At 40.7% G+C, this 17,096-nt stretch overlaps 1 pseudogene; it reads left to right on the forward strand.

Annotated features, from left to right (window-relative positions):
- LOC116502702 overlaps positions 1 to 17,096 on the forward strand; it is an 84,782-nt pseudogene that overhangs the window by 33,910 nt on the left and 33,776 nt on the right.

Genomic DNA, 17,096 nt, shown 5'->3' on the forward strand with positions numbered 1-17,096 from the left:
TTGGTTTGAAGTTCAGTTGTCAGTAATAGTTCTGGGTCAAGCTGTACAATAAAGAGACTGAAAAGAGCAGAGTGTCAGCGTTCCAAATATCATGCAGAAATAAATTAGAGTCTAAGGCAAAACTTTCTTCAAAATTCCAATTTAATAAGTCAGACATGTTGGCACATCTGTGGAAAATCCCAAATCTGAAAACTTCCTGGGATTTCATCCAGTTGAAAGTTCATGATCTTATCCCCTCACCCATAAATCCATCACATGGTCCAATCTTCGGCTACGCTGGCAGCTTCACCCAGCTGGTTCCGGTCAAGTGCAGAGGTGTGGAGACAAAAGATGACCTTGATTTCTAGACAGGAATGACAACAACACATTCCACAATTCTACTCCTTACTATTCCCCCTCCCAATTACTACACTAATGAAACAGCATAATGAAATAATAGAGAGAGTGGCAGGCCAAAGATCCTAAAAAGGAATATGACTGCAGGCCTGACAGTCTGGCTTCTCAGCATCACTTGGTTTGAGAGTGCGGGGTGATGATTAAATGGGTAGACTCAGCTTCAAACAATTTATTTGGGGCATGTTTGTCTCTCTCCTTTTTAAGAAATCATCTAGATTTGATTTAAATCAAATTAATTAAATATCAATTGTGTTGTTATGTTCTAGTCATGTATTATACTCATCTCTTAAACTCTTTAGTTGCTTTAAAATGTATTGACATAAAGATTTTTGGAGCATTTGGAGGGAGCATATTTCAGTATTTGAGAGGCTCATGTTGGTTTGAAGTTCAGTTGTCAGTAGTAGTTCTGGGTCAACCTGAACAGTAAAGAGACTGAAAAGAACAGAGAGGTTAATTCAGTTCTTTTTTTTACCCCTTTTTTCTTTCGATCTACATTCATTCTTTTCCTAATTTTAGCTAAATCTCTTTTTTCCCTTTGTATTCTCACCTTCATATCCAGAAGAATCTCTTCAAACTATTGGAAAATCTTCAGGTCTTGTGTTTGGAAGGTTTTTCTCTGTTTATTCGTGATTTGTGGATTGATGAATCCCGGTATCATTGCTCAGGCTGGTCCAGGTTCTTTCTTGCCTCTCAAAGGCATTTGTGGGTCATAGAGGTAATCCAGAAGGGATAAGACCTGTCACAAGCCATAACGATCACCTACAATAAGAAGAAAAGAATTATGCATAGCATGGATGGATGAAGGAGATGCAAGGGAAGACAAGATAGAAAGTAGATAAGAGAAACAAGGAGATTACAAGATAATCCATGGGAGGACTGTAATTTAATTATATAATAACCAAGGAAATTTAATAGCTGAAAGTTGCAGTTATATTGAGACGTTTATTCGGGTTTCAACCAAGGTTTAAAAACTTTTCTGCCCCTTGTTCTTCTTCCCCAGTTTTCTTTTGTCCTGCTGTGTAGTTTTATGTCTCCCAGCTTTGTTTAACCTTCCTCCCTGAACACAGAGGAGTTGCTTCTGATGGATTTCCTCTTCATGCAGCCTGAGCTCTGATAAGAACCACGTTTCAATTAGCTAAAAAGTGGTGAGCAAGACCACCCAGTGAGTGTAGGAGAAAGCCTAAATTCTGAATCATGCATACATCCCTCTCAAAGATGAAATTTTCCTAGAATCATAAGGTCTGTTCTGTCCTCATTACATTTTACTCTGCGTGCAGCTCGACAGCAGCTCAACCCAACTATACCCCAATAAAAGAGACCATGTGAGTAGATCTGGAGGATTTATTAAAGGTACAGGATGGGTGAAACTGGAAAAATTGAAATACAAGTATTCCTTGAGGTACGAACCTAATGGAGCCTGCCCTCAAAAAGTGTGTCAAATTAATCAGATTCAATTTTACGTATTCTTAAAATCAAATTCATTAATTGAATCAAATGGCTTGTTAAATGAATGAAGATCTGACTTCCTGCCACCGATCAGCTGATTCCGGTGCAGCTGAAGGAGGAACTAAATTGCCTCCAATCAGCCTCACAGAACTCTCCATTTGCAGTTTTAGAAAAATCCACTTGCTGCTCATCAGCTCAAGCGTCTTCAGACAGCTGCCCAGACGGGATGTGGAGGTAATTTACAGAACTCTCAGATTGCATAAGCACGCACTCAGTGAACCAGTGTAAACCAATTAGTAACCCACCACTGCTAGATATAGTATGCTCAAGATATGGAACAAGTTGTTTTAAATATATATATTTTTATTCTTTTTAAACAAACGAACACATACAAAACAAAGCAAGAGAAGAACAAAGAACACATTTCCTGCATTTCATCAGGCACGTCGTTTGGTTACACGTTTTTGTGCATCAATTCTTAAGCTTAGGATTAATATCACTGGTTTACATTAAACATAACTAGATATTTCGCGGTCATTGAGCATTATGTGTTCAGATTACCATCAATATTCTTTCATTTGTAACAATCCTTGTTTGCTTGAATTCATAATTATCTATCAAATAACAATGAGTCTTTAAAGTATTATAGTATCACCTATCTCTAAGGAGTAAAAGTGAATATTAGAACAAAGAATTTCCATTAGTTTATAATATACATTCATATTTTCAATTGACCATAATGTCACCAATCATCCAGAGTTCCAAGAATAGTTTTCCATTATTAATTATTAATCCATATAGCGATTAAGTATTTCAATTCATATATATCCCAATTGTTCATTACATCATTGTTGTGGCCCAGCAGGAGCCGTTGGAGCGGCCACCAGACTCTGACATGAGGGGCCCTATGAGTCGGCTTTGGAGGATGTGGAGGACCCTGGACAGGGTTCCAACGCCGAGCAGGGTGCAGAGAGGCTGGTTGGCCACCAGGAGGTGTCTGAGTCTTGGACCAGTGGGGAGAAGACAAGGGAGTGTGATCCAGACGTCAGCAGTGGGGAGGAGCCAAGAGAGTTGTTCCTAGATGCCCGGCACTGGAGAGCTAATAGGCGTAAGGAACAATTATGCAATTACAGGAGGTAATTGCACCCAGCTGGTGGTAATTAGGCTCCTCTCCAGACTATAAAAGGAATGCTTGTGCACACGCCCCTTTTGCAGAAGTCAATGCAGGAACGAATGTTGGAGAACATTATTGTGAGCTTGGCAGGCTGGATTGCTGCCACGTCTTATCTGTGCTGGATTGCGGCCCAAGCTTGTCTGTGTCAGTTTGCTGCCAAGGACCTGTCTGTCTGTTAATTAAATGCCGTAACTTATCTTTGGCTCAGAGTATGTGTTGGTGTTGGACGAGGGGGGTCAGAACACATCATCATTAATCCGTTTAATATACCAAAGTCTTTCTAATATAAAATGGTCACTACATACAATAATACCAAAGTATTCAAATCATCCCACTCTTATACATGAAGATCATTATTGTCCTTTATATATCATGTGAATAGTACATATATCCAGGGATGTGCAGTCACTAGAGGCAAGGGAGGCGGGGCCTCGCCAGTCTCCTCAGGAAAAAGAAAGAATTTTAAATAATTTTTAAAAAATAATTAAAGCCAAGATAGTTGCTACCAGATTCCAAGTCACAGTGGCTTGGTGTCTGCTTAGTGTTAACCAAAGCAGGAGGCGAGAGAACTTGAGGCCTCCTTTGCATAAGGAATTTTTCACCTTCTAAAAGTTAAGAAAGAGTTAAAAGGCAAAAAAGTTCATATGCAAAAGAGGCACAAATTCTCCCGCCTCCTGATCTGGGAGCAGCGAATCATGTCTTGTTGTTGCAGTTGAGCACGCTTACGTTGGGCGGGTTATTTCGGAGGGCGCGCTTTAGAGGAGAGAGGAGTGGGGGAGAAGGAGGAGGCACGCTCTTCACCCCTCTCCAACCTTCCCAGGGTCTAGATTCCCTTTGCTACAAGCCTTGCCGTCTCTTGCATCCCAAAGGTGGGTGGGTATGGGAGCTTTGGTGGCCCCAATTCTTCTCTGGGGGGGGTGTCTCCTGGGGCTGCTGGCTAGATAGATTCCTGAGGAGTGATCCCTTCCCTCCTAGTCCCCCTGTGGGTGGCTGGAAACATCCGCACATTTCAGCCAGCCATAAAACGCTTAGCCGGGGGTTTCCTTACAAGAGCCAGGCGGGAGAAGCCCTCGCTTCTTTCTTGTGGAGACGGGCACTTTGCATCGCGGGAGCTGCCAAGCGGCTTTGCTGCAGACCTGGGCGCTTGGTGGCTCCCGCGATGCAAAGTGCCCCACCACCCCCAATGCCGCCGCCTGCCCGCTGCCCCGGCCTGCGGCCACTGCTTCTCCAGGCTCCACCACTGGAAGTCCCGGATAGCCTTTGGGGGAAGGCTGAGTGAGAAGCGGAGCGAAGCTTCTCCACGGCCTCCCGGCGCTGCGCAGAGGCTCTCGCAGGAGCGCATGCCAGCGGCCAACAGCCCGGAGCGGCTCCGGCTGCGAAACAAGGCAGCGCTTAAAGCAGCCACAGCCACCACCACTGCCCCTCCTTCGCCCGGCGGGGCGTTCCTGCCACCTTGGGCCGCTTTGCTGCACAGCAGCTGCTTCTGCAAGGAAGCGCTGGGCCAGGAACTGGATAAGCTGGCGGATCGCTCGGAAGCCACACCGCGCCCTTTCCAAGGAATGGGTTGCTCGACATGGCCTGCTTGACGCTGCTCACTGGGCACAGCTGACTTGGGACAACCGGGTCAGGATGGAATAAGTCATACTGGCTAACTCAACATGGGGACAATTTGGTGCCCCACAAGGTCCTTGCCTCCCTAAACTGCTGGCAGCCAAGCGTGTGCATGCATATGTGTGCACTCACACAGAGAGACACCCAGAGACACACAATGCATTCCAAGTTTGGGTACTTTGAACCACGGAGGAAAGAGAGGGCCTTCTCCCCAAGCCCAGGCATGATTGGCAGTTTCCAAGTTCAGATGTGGATAAAAGACTCCACGCTTGGAACGGTGTGTGTGTGTTTGTGAGTGTGAGTTTGTTTGGATTTTGGATTTGGATTTTATTAGTATTTATAGGCCGCCCTTTTCCCTGAGGGGACTCAGGGTGGCTTACATAAAATAAGGAAGGGAGGGTACAGACAATAGACGCAAACAATACATAAAAGTAAAATAGTAAGCAACATTCATTCATCATTCAGGTTTGTGTATGTGTGTATACATGTGCGCAGCAGGTCAATGGAGATGTTCTTTTCTCAATCCCAGACATCATTGGCATTTCCTTCCCTGGTTCCTCCTCTCGGCAAAGCAGGAGGCGGTGGAAGACATTGCTGCATGCGGAAGCGCGGAGAAAAAAGTTTGCAGGATGCAGTTTCCTCCGAGTCCAACTTCTGCCTTGAGAGATCTCTGAAGAGAAAGAGGGAATGTCTCTCTTCTTCTTAAGAAGTCATCTATACAATTTAGAAGTCATCCAAATTGGATTTAATAATATTAATTAAATATCAATTGTGTGGTTATGTTCTAGTCACGTATGTGTTATATTCATGTATTAAATTCTTTAGCTGCTTTAAAATGTATTAACACATGAAGATTTTTGGAAGGATTTGGAAGGCGCATATTTCAGGATTTGAGAGGCTCATATTGGTTTGAAGCTTTTTATTCAATTGTCAGAAATAGTTCTGGGTCAAGCTGGACAATAGAGAGACAGAAAAGAGCAAAGAAGTTAATTCAAATCTTTTTTAACTCCTTTTCTCTTTCCATCGACATTCTTTCTTTCACTAATTGTATCTGAATCTCTTTTTTCGTGCATCTTCATCTCCCTATCCAGATAAACCTTTTCAAACTGCTGGAATACTTAGGTTTTGTAGTTGGAGGAGAATTAGTACTTATGTTTTTCTGTTTATTCATGATCTGTGGTTTGATGGGTCTCAATATCATGTCTTGAACTGGTCTGGGTTCTTCCTTCCCTCTGAATGGAATTTTGGGGTTGCAGAAGTAAGGCAGAAGGGACAAATCAGAACATTATTTCAGGAGCTGCTAATGTGTGGCCATCTTGTCTCCTCCACCCAGGCTCATACTTTGTCAGGGTGCGCACAGCTTTACTATGTGAGACAACCCAAGAGCAATAACAACAAACATGGTTTGTAAGAAATGCGGGTTTTATCTACAAAAGAATAATGGCTGAGTGTAGGAAGAAAGAGAAATGAAGCATCCTAAACCAGGGTCAGTTGACTGGCATTTAATTTGAGGTGGACCGAATTTTCATCCTTTGTTAAATGCCAAATACACTGAATATTCTAGGTGGAAGTCATCCATTTACCATCTCAGAAAAGTACTTCTATGAGGATGAGTTTGGTTGAAAGGTTGTTGAGAGCTTAATGGCTTGTTCTCCTTTTCCCCTGACTAGATGAATATTGAAAAAGCATTGAAAAGGACATTCACTGACTATATTAATATTTTCCTATCCCTATCGGATGATGTACATGTGCTGCGCAGGAATTTAGAAAGGCGGAAATAAAATCGTATTGATCCAGAGGTGGAAAAGGTAGGTAGGTGTATTTCTGTGTGTGTGCGTGCGTGTGTGTTCTTCTCACAGAAAGGGAGACAGAGAGTTCTCACTATAAAAAAAGGGAAGATACACATGCCTAGTCCTCATCCAGGTTTACTTTTTAAGTTTTTGGAGTGGGAGAACTCCTCCCCCACTCGATCCTATTTTTCCCTCCTGCTTAACCACCCTTTCCATGATTGTAACAGGCATGGGGGGAAAGCAGACACGTATGCTGCCCTCAGGAATAAATCGAGATCCTCAGAAATAAAAAACGCAAGACAGGATTAGAACCATTAGCAAGGACACACACGAAAGGCAATCACACAATTGTACAAAGAAAACAAAAGGACTTCAGAGAGGAAAATGGTATAAAAATGTACACTTATTGTGTATCGGTGTCAACCCACCCAGGAACGCTGGTCCACGTCACTGTTGGTCTTGCCTTCCTGAAAAGAACTAAACCTTGCTTTCAACACAGCTTGTTTCGATCCTAAATTCTTTCACCACACCAATAATGCTCTCCCAGCTGGGAAGACCGAACCCACAGAGGAAACTTTCTTTCCTTATAAGGAAACTTAGGAAAGAAAAACAAAAACAAAAGAAATGTACTAGTATGGAAGGTATTGTATCTGGCTTAACAGCAGTAACTGTGAGAGGGATCTAGAGTTTTGGCAGGATAATCACTTAAATATGAGCCAGCATTGTGCTGCAGCTACCAAAAAGGCTAATGCAGTCCTAGGATGCATCAACAGAGGGACAGTATCAAGATCATGAGAAGGGTTAGTTCCACTTTAGACTGCACTGGTAACACTACACTTTTAATCGAGTTTTGATCACCATGATACCCCCAAAATACTGAGACTCCAGAAAGAATGCAGAGAAGAACAACAAAGATGATTAGAGGAAAGGAGACTAAAACATGAAGAGCAGATGCAGGAACAGGGTAGATCTAATCTAAGGAAGAGAAGGATTAGGAATGACATAACAGAAGCCTTTCAATACTGAGGGGCTGCCATGGATAAGAAGAGGTCAATCTATTCTCCAAAGAACCAACGGCAGCAGAAGAAATAATGGAGGAAAACTTATCCAAGACATACCAGTATAAATCACCAGGACCTTATGGATTATATCTCAGAGTTCTTTTTTTTTTTTTTGAAATTTTTTTTTATTGTTTTAGTTAAACAAAAACACACAAAAAAAAGAATCATCTTTCGTTACATCTTGTAGAAAGCATATTGATTGGTTACAAATGAATTCCGTGCGTTTCTTCCACAATCCCTACATATACTTCATTCAAATCAAGTTGTACATTTTAAGTAAAGAAAAAAGAGTGTGTATTTTACTATCCCTGTACTGCAATTCTCATTTAATTACCATTATTTAAACATGTTTTTATCTAGAATCATTTATATTTAAAGACACAACCACCTACTGGCATTCATTTGCAGTTTCAATAGATCTCCAATGACATTACACCTTTATGGCATATTCTAAAACAAATTCAGTTAAGTAAGATATATAAGCATTTCCCTCCACATAGCACACCTGTATGTATCATTAGATATTATCCATTAACATTTCTTGGTTATTATTGTAGTTGACTATTTTTTTTTACTGTTTATCTCACCTCTCCTCTCCACAGGCCCACACAATATTATACCTTTATAGCCATCTGTAGGCAATAGTTTATTAATAAGATTTATAGGTCTTTTCCCTCAATCCCAAATTAGTTAATTACGTGCTAAGAAAATAAACATTAAGCATCTAAGACAATCTAAGGGATGTTAACATTTCTATTTATCAATCACCAAAAATATACATTAATATTTCTATGGCCGGTTATTTATCCTAACTAAGGTTATCATTCCACTATTAGTATCATAGTAAATTATATGTTAATGAATATACATTCAATAGTAATCTAGAACAGTCTATAAAGTACTAACATCTCTACTTATTAATCATCAATAATTAACTAGCTTTTTTTCATCAAAGACAACTGGCATTATTAACCAGTGTCTTTCCAGTAACAAAATGGTCTTTTCTCTCTCGCCAGCTGTTGTATCGATTCCCTTTCCACAACCTTTCCAGGGTTTAAGACTTCTCTCCGCACTTTGTAGCTTAAAAGATCTCTCATGTAGTTTTGTTGCCCTTGAGTTGTTATTAATGTAGGCTTAACTTTGGTTGTCAGGTTTATTTCTGGATAGATTTGTCTTATTAACTCCATCTTTTTCGCTCTTTTTTTCCCTCCTGCATCTTGGAGTTTGGGATGAAGCACCAAATTATCAAAGTTACTTTTCCAGCTTCCCTTCTTTCCACCTTCACTCACGTTTACTCCATTAATAAGTTCATCTGAGTTCTTATCTTTGTTTTGCTATATTTTCATTCAATTCTTTAATTTCTGGGGCTGCAACCCCATCATCTTTTTTTGTGATACCCCATAGTCTGTCCCAAATCTCTCAAGTCCTTCTGAGATGTTTTGAAGTCCAGCCAAAATGTTTTGAATTATCAAGTTTTCTCCATCTGAGTATTGATCCATTTTTTAGAGTAAGAGGAAATATAAAGAAAAAGCAAAGAAAGGAATTTGGTACTTTCTGTCACTCTAGCCTGTCACAAATTTTTGAAGAATATATCTATTTTTATTTTAAATCTTAAGCAGATGTTCTTTTATAGTTTTCAAAAAAAGAAGGGTTCTAACCTTTTCCTTTCCTTTCCCAATTCTTGCCAAAATATTTTCACACGCACCAGCAATACACTATTTGTGACCTTGAGTCTTTATCAGGTTTTAAAAACAAGTTCCAAACCCTTCTGTTGCAAAGTCGGTGTAGTCAAATAGGAGTGAACAAAGGATACATTTGTTACAACAGCAAAAGAAAAAAACCTTCAGTCTTAGGCTTCCAAGTGGCAGATTCAACTATTTTAAATGCTTTTTCCTTAGGTATCTTTAATATGATACTATAACAAGTAAAAGGAGAAGTTTATTAAAGTAAAAAAAGTTTTAATTTAAGCCAAAAAAGTTAAAGTAGTAAAAAGAAATAGAGGAAAAAAAGTCAGTCCCTTCACCGCAAGCAGAGAAACAGGAAACGTTGCAATCACTTCAATCCACAAAACAACATTACAGGCAAGAGCAAAAAGCTTTCTAAGGCAGTCCAATAGGGATTAAATACTCCACTCTGTTCTTACTTAAGGGACTAATTTAGCTGGAACGAGCTCCCTGTTGAGATCTGATCCTTACTACCCTCCCGGCCTTCCGCAAAGCCACCAAGTCCTGGCTGTTCCAGCAGGCTGAGGGGAGCTGAGAAGCATCTACCTCCACAGAAATTGTGAATGTTGGTTTTGTTTTTAATATGTTGTCTTTGTCTTGTTCCCCCCTTTCCCTTGTCTTTTGTAAGCTGCCCGGAGTCCTCCGGGAGTGGGCGGCATACAAGACAAATAAATAATAAAATAATAATAATAATAGCTTAAGAAAAAAGTTTCTTAGGGCAATCTTCTAAAAGAAAGGGAAAAAAACCCCTCACCAGCCGGAACACTTTCACTTCTCTTTCTTTCTGGAGCCGTCTCCACTATGTCAGCCTGGGGGCTGCCTGTTTGCCACAGGTTGGAAGTGCTTCCCTTGGGTCGATCAGGGACTTTGCGATGTCCCTGTGACCAGCAAGGTCTTGTCTTCCCAGTCACCATCTCTTCGGAACAGTTTAGGTCCTACCGGACCATCCAGGGGCAAAAGTGTCATCGGCGGATTCGGATTGTCGAGTCTGCACGATGTAATGTTGTGACATTGGCTCCTCCTCCTCCGGATTACATCTCAAGAGTTCTGAAGGAGCTAGCAGATGTTATCTCAGAACTATTGTACCATATCTTTAAAAGATCTGGAGCTCTGGGGAACTGCCAGAAGATTGGAAAAGACCGAAGTGGTTCCCATCTTCAAAAAAAGTGGGAGGGGAAACAGACCCAAGAAATTACGGACCAACCAGTCTAATGCCAATATCTGGAAAGATGCTGCAAATAATAATAAAAAAACCAGATGTGTGAAAATCTATAAACAAATAAATTTAAAACTACTAGCTACCAAAGGGTTGTTAAAAACATGCCAAACCAATCTTATTTCATTCTTTAACAAAGTGACTAAATTGGAAGACCAGCATAATGCTGTGGACATAGAATTCAGCAAGGCATTCAACAAAGTAGATCACAACCTGTTTCTTGGTAAACTAGAAAAATGTGGGAGAGTAAGCATCCAGCTGTCAAACAGAATGCAGCTAAAACGGACCTTGGAGGTCTTGTCCAACCCACTGCTCAAGCAGATCTTATACCATTACAGACAAGTGACTGTCTAGTTTCTACTTAAAAACATCCAGTGATGAAGCAGACACACCCACCACTTCTGAAGGCAAGCTTTTCCACAGGTTAATTGTCCTCATTATTAGGAAGTTTCTCCTTAATTCCAGGTTGCTTTTCTCCTTGTTCAGTTTCCATCCATTGTTTCTTGTCCTGCACTCTGGTGCTTTGCAAAATAAATTGCCCCCCTCCTCATTGTGGCAGCCTCTCAAATACTGGAATGCTCCTATCGTGTCCCTCCCAGTCCTTTTTCTCAACACTAGTCAAACCCAAATTGTTCACATGTTTTAGTCCCCAGGCATTTAATCATCTTAGTTGCTCTTTTTGGCACTTTTTCTAAAGTCTCAACATCTTTTTTGTAATGTGGCAATCAAAACTGGTTGCAGTATTCCAGCTGTGGGCTTACTAAGGCTTTAGAATGTGATACTAATACGTCACATGATTTTGATTCTATGCCTCTGTTTATGCAACCAAGCATTGTATTATCTTTTTTGTCTGCTGCCACGCACTGCTGACTCACGTTTAACTGATCGTCCACTAAAACACCAGGGTCTCTCTCACAGTTATTGTTTTTGAGCCAGGCTTCACCTAATCTGTACTTGTACCTTTGGTTTTTCCCGCCCAGGTGTAAAACCTTGCTTTTCTCCACATCAAATTTCACTTCGTTGCATGGTGCCCATTGTTCAAGCCTGCCAAGATCTTTTGGATCCTGAATTGGTCTTCTGGGGCGTTGGCTGCTCCTGCCATCTTAGTGCCATCTGCAAATTTGAGGAGGAGCATGAGTTGAGGTGTATGATGTCCATTTCTTTTTCTTTTCTTCTGTCTACCATTTCAAATCATTCTCTATGGAGATCAGAGATCCTGTGGGAAGGAAGCCAGAGGTGGGTTGCTCCTGGTTTGTTTCGGATCGAGTGAACCGGTACTAGTGGTGGCAGAAGGCTCCGCCCACCCTCCCGGACACTTTTGGGCATGTGCAGAAGCGCACACCTGCACATTCACGCACACGAGCAAACATGTAGTAAAAAAATTGGAATCCATCACTGAAGGAAGCTTCCATCAAATCTCTCCCAGGAACTGTTTATTTGAGCAGGATTTTTCAGGAATATCCAGGTAAGAACAATTCAGGAGGTAATATAAGGTCCTCCTATTCCCCATAGAGATCCCAACCATTTCATCTCTGTCTTCTATAGAGCAATTCTTCCTACTTTATGAATTATACATTAGTTGTGTCTCCCTCACAAGGAAGAGTAGAAAGAAGTTGACCCTTCCTATGGCAGAGCTGAAATAGGTTCAAATTCCAAGTATTGTAAGAGGAGGAAATTATTTGTATTATGCCTTTCCTTCAGAAAGTCAAGCTAGTAGAAATAGTACCTTAATTGTTTACCCCTTTTTTGGGTTTACTCTTTCTTTTGTTACTGAACAACAGAAATTTAAGCGAGATTGTTATTAGGAATTTTCCCTTTAAACAAACCACTACTTTACATACAAAATTCTTTAGTAAATTATAACGTTGCCCAAAGCAGATTGAGAAGGCTTCCTGGCTTTCCCAAGAGTGCCCCCTCCTGGCCCTGCATGGGAAATGCACCATCTCTCCTTTTTCCACGAGCACCTTCCATGCACAGAAAACCCATCCGGGGCTCCCTCTGCAAAGAGAAAGGAACCGCATGCGCTTCAGCGTTGAGCCGCTGTTGAAGTTTGGGCAGTGACGTCACTAAGTCTTGCCTTTCTAGGATGCTGGACTCTCTCTCTTTAACCCTTTAACCTTCGCAGGCCGTTAAAAAGGCTGCAAAGACGTTTTGAAGGAAAGAGGTGGCAAAGGTAGGTGTTTGTCTGTGTGTTTGTGTGTGTGTGAGAGAGAGAGACTGTGCGTGTGCATATATATACCAAGTCAATCCTAGGAGCGGGAGACCCCAAATTCCCATGTTTTCTGCCGCCCTTTTCCATGATCGTAGCAAAGGAGAGCTCCAGAAGATGCATGCTGCCCTCAGGAAGAATTCCAGATCCCAGAAAGGAAAGGGAGCGCCCCATTTCGTGGGAATAGCTCCTGCATAGGGCAGAGGGGGAGCTTGTATGGCAAAACTCAAGCAAGAAGCAAAAACAACTTTGAAAGGAAGAAATGCAAAAAATGATGCCTACATTCTCACTGTGCTTGGAGCCTTTTGCAACTCAATTTGTTTGAGGAGGGTAGTCAGTCACGTCATCGTATTGAGCTGTGTGCATTTAATCCTTTATATTTCATAGGAACTGAATCCCTGGATTTGATTGACCTGTTTGTGCTTAGGACACATTGTGTGACCCTGCCCCCCTGCGTGAAGGAAGAAAGAGAAATGGACCAGGGTCAAAGGATTGGAACCTCATTTTTTGTGAACTGAATTTTCCTGCTTTGTGAACTGGTTCTAGGCTTTTGTATGTTGTATGTTGTGTGAACCCTGCTTAAAGGTAAATGTAGAGCTATATTTTTAAAATGCAAGTCTTTCCCTTTGAGTAAAAAGAAATTTAAATTATCCAAAAGGCCCATATGGACTGAATCTTCTTGCTGGAAGTCACCACTTTATAGGTCAGAAAAATGCTTCCTTCTGTGGGGATGAGTGTCGATAAATGGTCCGATCTACTAGCTTAGATTTATTCTTTCTTCTATAAGAAAATTGCAAAATGGAGGCCATTTCTAGATCTTCATGTAGAGAAAAAAATGTACTTGTACTTGTACTTGACGCCTCTTCACCCATCGTGGGTATAGGCGAAAAAAATGATCCCTTTGGCAAAGGGGGCTTAATGGCTTGTTCTGGTATTCCCATAGCTAAATGAACATTGCTATGAATTAAAAAGCATTTGAAGATACACAGGTTTCATTGCAACCATTTGGAATTGTGTTACAGGACAGAGAGAGAATGGCTGGCCTTCCTTTAGCAAATGAGGGAAGTGGAAAAGGCCCTTCTGGTGCTCAGTCTGGAATCCGTGGGGAGATCTGGGCAAGAACTGGGCAGAAGATGCTGGAAGAAGGAACCATCGTTTCACAAGCTCAGGCCTGGAACTTCAGGAGCATCCAATATCAGGAGGATGAGGGTCCCCGAGGACTTTGTAGTCGGCTCCACTTCTTTTGCAGTCGATGGTTGAGACCAGAAAAGCACACAAAAGCGCAGATGCTGGACCTGGTTGTTCTGGAGCAGTTCCTGGCCCTTCTGCCCCTGCAGATGGAGAGCTGGGTGCGGGAGTGTGGAGCAGAGACCAGCTCCCAGGCGGTGGCCCTGGCGGAAGGCTTCCTCCTGAGCCAGGCAGAGGAGAAGAAGGAGCAGGTTGAGTTGCTGGTGAGAGGACTTTTTCTTCCGCCTGAATATAATAAACAATATGTTCAAAATTTTGCGTGAAATTTTTGTAGGTTTATTAAGATATAAAATGCAAGAAAATGAAAATAGTAGGAAAGGGGGAAAGGAAGTGAAAGAAGTGTAGGGTAAATGGGGAAAAGGAAAATCATTGAAAATCTGAATCTTTTTAGCACAATCAAATAAATGGTAACATTACAAGTTCAATGTCTTACATTTACATACTTAATATGTACTAGCAAATTCTATATAACAACAAACTTATGTAATCAACAAAACTCAATCAAAGTTTCAATTTTTTCGATTTCAAGAACAAAACCCAGCATTGGTTCCAAAGTAGAAGCAAGGTTTGCTTGGTCTTTTCTTTAACTAAAGCAGTTAATTTTTCCATCTTTTCCATCAGTTTTCCCAACGACTTCTCCTTTGTGGCTATTAAAATATCTGTCCGCTTTGCAAAGAGCATCCTTTCTGCTCTCAACATATATAACAGCAAAGTTCGAGAATTGTTTTTCAATCTCTTTCTCTATTAAACCTAAAAGAAAAGTCTCTGGTTTGATTTTCATGCCCACTTTGAGAATCTTCTGCAATACAATATAAATCTTACCCCAGTATTTCTTTGCTTTGTCACAAGTCCAGCAGAGTTGGTAAAAATTTCCTTTTTTATATTTACATTTCAAACGTGTATTTGAAATTCCTTTGAGATTTGAAAAATCTTTGGCAGTTTATCAGGTGTTAAGTAGAGTTACACACCACTTCATGATGTGTAATGTCCATTAATTCTTTTTTTCCTGGATCCTATTTCAAGTCCTTCGCAATGGAGATCAGAGATCCTGAGACAAAGAGGCATCTGTCAAATCTCCCTCAAGACCTGCCTTTCAGGGGGATCCCTCAGGAAGATCCAATTCAGGATACCTCAGGAGGTAATATAAGGTCCTTCCACTCCTTTGATAAATCCTAACTTTCTCATCTTCTCTGTGTCCTCTCTATCCTCTATCCATTTTGTTCATTATCCCTTTTGAAATTCTGTCTCCCTCACAGGGAAGCATAGAAGGAAGTCGACTCTTTGTTTAGGGGGAACGGAAACCATGATTGAACCTCCAGCTCAGGTATGAGAATAACTTTGATTTACTAGATTTTTATTTTTTCCCTCAGGAAATCAGCTGTTGTACATATTATAGGTAGTCTTTGACTTAGGACCACAATTGAGCCTAAATTTTTTGTTGTTAAGTGACACATTGTTAATTGAACTTTGCCCCATTTTACGACCTTTCTTGCCACAGGTGTTAAGTGAATCGCTGAAGTTAGAAGTATGGTTGTTGTTAAGTGGCTTCCCTAATGACTTTGCTTGTCAGAGGTTCACAAAAGGGGATCACATGACCCTGGGACCCTGCAACTGTCATAAATATGAGTCAAATTTGATCATGCGGCCATGGGGATGCTGGAACAGTCGTAGGTATGAAAAACAGGCATAAGTCATTTTTGTCACTGTCGTTGTAAATCCCTAAAAACTGTTGTATGTTGAGGACTACCTGTACTGTCTTCTACCATCTTCCCCTTTTCTTTTGGTTGGAGATTCTTTTTAGGATTTTCTTTTAGACTAATACTTTAAAAACAAAACTGTTTTCGCTAATTATTCTCCCAACTTTTCAATAAATAATGTTTTACAGAATTCTTTATGTTAGTCATGATGTCTGCACCTTGTCCTATGAAAAACTGTACAAAAGAGAAAGTTTGCGTCCATGAAACAAATGGATTGCTTGGCATTAAATTCACAGATTCTCTGGATAAACATTTCAACTAAACAGTGCGGACAGAGAATTAATTCATACAGAACATTTCTGTCCCCAGCAATCTAAAATTAATAGGGTTATCAGTGCATATAACAAAGATGTTTGGGTGGGTAAGAATATCAACTTTGCTGTCAAGCAAAATCAAGCATTTAATAGTGAGTGCATACAATCTGCAATCAAACAGGTGGTACGAAACTAGGGGAAGTCAGACTCAACACAGTAAACACATGGTCAGTCAAAATGGATGCAAATGTGTATACACCAATGCACAGAGTATGAGGAATAAACAGGGTGAATTAGAAATTTAAGTAAATGAGGGCAGATACGATATTGTTGCCATGACGGAAACTTGGTGGGTTGAAATCTACAAATGAAACATACAGCTATTTTTTTTTTAAATAGACCAAATGAAATAGGTTGTAGAGTTGCACTATATATAAGAAATAACTACACCTCTACAGAAATAGAGCACAACAATGCTGATAACTGCCTTGACATCAACTGGGAGACAAACGCTGCACCAAGTGGAAGATCATACAGGTTCCTGATAAACCTAGCATAGAACTTTGTTTCCTTAAATGTAGAGAAGGGGAACAAGGGAATCAACCAGATTGGTCTTAATTCTCACTAAGAGAGATTAAATGATAGAAGGTGTTGAAGCTATAGGAATCTTATGGGGGAATGATCATGCAATACCGGAATTCCACATTATGCAAGCACAAGCAATAGAACTAAGTCAAACTAGAGTCTTGGACTTTAAAAGACAAACTTGAACTTAGAGAGACCTTGGGAATGATTCCATGGATGAGAATCCTCAAGGGGAAAACAACTCAAGAAGCTTGGGAAATTTTGAAAAGTGAGATTATAAAAGCCCAGTCTAGCATAATACCAATGAAGAAGAAAAATAACAGCTCTCAAAAGAAATCAGCATGTCTCCATAAAGAACATAAAGATAAATTGAAAGACAAAAAGGACAAGTACAAAAAAGGGAAAGAGGGGCACATAACTAAGGCAGAATATCACCAAATAGCCCAAAGGTGAAGTGAGGAAAGCTAATGAACTAACGCTTATGACCAAAAATAAAAGCGTCTTTCAACATGTTAAAAACTTTTAAAAAGTCAAGGAAACAATTGATCCATTGGTGGGAGAAAGTGGCAAGAAGGTGACAAGCAACAGGGAATAAGCAGAACTACTTAACTCATGTTTTTCATCC

The sequence above is a fragment of the Thamnophis elegans genome, chromosome 2 (genome assembly GCF_009769535.1).
Source record: "Thamnophis elegans isolate rThaEle1 chromosome 2, rThaEle1.pri, whole genome shotgun sequence".
Classification (NCBI taxonomy): Eukaryota; Metazoa; Chordata; class Lepidosauria; order Squamata; family Colubridae; genus Thamnophis; species Thamnophis elegans.